Consider the following 2,889-nt stretch of genomic DNA (forward strand, 5'->3'; position numbering starts at 1 on the left):
ACGGGAAACTTTAGCAACTATTAGTGGTTTCTTAAGGCCCGTGCTCTCTTATTAGAATTGGCGCCGCTTCTCCCGTCTTTCACTGCCGGTCTTTCTCAGGTTCGCAGTAGCCGGCTGATCCTCCCTGGAGATGACCGATACATGGCGGCTCAATCAGACCAGGATGTATAGATTTACATCAGTCATGCTATACCGTCTAATCTACTGGGAGGAGAGCCGGCCGGCCGACTGAAATGAAAGTTGACTTTTGTTAACTTCAAATCAGCAGCAAAGACATTTAGAGATGTTCATTATTTAATCCATTTAACACAATGTTTAGACAAATGTTATGAACAATCCTGTTCCTTAACTTCTAACAATGTCACTTATATTCAAAGCCATTTTTGTATTAAAGAAAATTATTTATTTTTCTTCATTTTCATTTTAGAACAGTAATATTGCAATAGATATTTGAATAAAATAAATATTTTCACTATTATATTTTTACGGTCATGACTTGAGCCTTCTGGTGACATGCACTTTTAGTCTAAAACTAAACTGACATATTATTTAAATATGTTAATTATTCAGTCCATTCAACAAAATACTTTTCGCTTTTTTCTTATTTCTTTAAACAAACAAACAAACAAATAAACAAACACATAATAAATAAATAAATCTTGCTATGTGTACTGTGCTAGACTAACTGAGACCTGTCACATCACTTGTATACTGTTGCTCTCTTGTTGGTCTGATTGCTTCTATTGTTCTTCTCATTTGTAAATCGCTTTGGATAAAAGCATCTGCTAAATGATTAAATGTTTAATTAAATGTGATACTTTTTTTTTGTAACTGTTTGTGAAATTTAATAGCAATTTCTGAGAGAGATTTGTTTCGAAGTAAATCTAACACCTAATGTTTTTCAGTGTAATATCATTTTGGCATGGGACAGATTTGAAATAATAGAAAAATGCTGGGTTATTTAGTCTTTTTTTTAGTGAATAATTTAATATTCTCTTAACATCAAATCTCCACCCTGTTTCTTTCTGATCCAATAAAAATCCACAGCCAATTCCATGTGACTCGACCATGAGTAGCATCCACAAATGTCCATTCAAATCTAATCGAGATGATTTATGGTGCTACTGATACAGATCATTTGCGAATCCTGATCTGTTCAACAGGTGCAGGTTTTGTTTTCTCATGCTGATCCCACAATGTGTTTCTGCACATCATCGATTTTTGTCATGCTTCTGATTTGGGACGACTCTATGACAACATCATCGGTCCACCCAGACTGCCCAGTTACAGCCTGCCTCTGGAATTCATATTTATAAGTGATTAATACAAAAACAGCCGTTAGTCATATAATACCTGATTTAATGCAGGGCACGGATTCAAAAGGCTGGTGAGGGGATTGTATTACAAATCTACTGCGGCCCATGGGAGCGAGGATGATTTAGGACAGAACGCCTCATCATTGGCAGATGAGCATTGATCTACAATCCACATGCAAATGTGCTGAATTGGGAAGACAGGTCTAATAAGTTACCACGAAAAAGGCTTCAAACCATCTGAAGATTCTGTGGGGAGGCTCTGATTGATTTTTCAGGGACAGATTGCTCAACTTTGCTGTAAACACAGATTCTTTACAGAACATTTAGAGCGGATGTTTTATATGCTGTTACATGCCAAATAGCAAGGTTTTTGTAGAGTCGGCGCCAGGATGAATATATTAAGGAGGCATTTGGAATTTTACAGTGGGCACACAACAAAATCTAATGCTGCTAAAATGAGCAGTTGAACAAAATATAACATTAATATTACACATACACACACACACACACACACACACACACACACACACACACACACATATATATATATATGTATGTGTGTGTGTGTGTATTTCCCATACATAAAACAAAATAATATAATAATATGTACATAAATCTGTAAAATAATACAAAATATTTTAGAAATATTACAATTATAGTTAAATATATGATATAAAATACACAATTCATGGTTTTACATACAATATATATTTATATTTAATATTTTTTGGCACATTTTAGCTGGTAAGACTTTACTCTGGAAGAGTTGTGCTTCGAAAAGACAAATGCATTCAAATAAGACGTGTACGTGTGCAATATTTTTTCAAGTCTTTTTAGGCAGCAGTGAAGTTTAGTGTTTAGTTTCAAAGTCATCTTTGGATTCTCTCCTTTTCTCAGAAGAGACATTCGCTGACCTGGATCTTCACCTCAGAGTAAATGATGCCTGCATGCAGGTAAGAGATTTCTGAAGATCTCTGCCAAGCCACAAAGAGGACATGAAGTAGATGCTCTTGCTGCCAGTGGTCCATATACCGCTGCCTCTGCATGTATTTCTTTTATCTGAGGACTCGATTCTAAATATTTTTCTTGAGGAAACTTTGAATGCTCTCTCGTTTTTCAAATGATCCACTGAAAAACTCCCTGTATTGTAGATATTAACTTATTCCTCGATGGAGAACATAATAGATTGTATGGGTAATCCTTGGAAATTGGATAAAAATTGTACTTATTTTTATGATAATGTCATAATTATGGAATATATTTGCATGTATATTTTCTTACACACACAATACATAATACCATCATGTCTATTCCAACTGATGGGGAAATTGATTTTGAAAAAAAAAAAAGTTTGTTCATTCTGGGTTATTGTCGTTACCTAAAACTTAAACTCATAATGGGAGTGGGAGTACAAAAAAATCATAATTTGAAACAAAATAAACATCAACTGAAATAAAATGCAAACTTTGGTTGCAAGTTGAAGTAATAAAATAACTGAAACTAAATCTAAAATTAAGTACGAAAACGTAATTAAAAAATATACAGCCATATATATATATATATATATATATAT

This window comes from Sinocyclocheilus anshuiensis, unplaced genomic scaffold (assembly GCF_001515605.1).
Source record: "Sinocyclocheilus anshuiensis isolate Anshui unplaced genomic scaffold, SAMN03320099.WGS_v1.1 scaffold546, whole genome shotgun sequence".
Lineage (NCBI taxonomy): Eukaryota > Metazoa > Chordata > Actinopteri > Cypriniformes > Cyprinidae > Sinocyclocheilus > Sinocyclocheilus anshuiensis.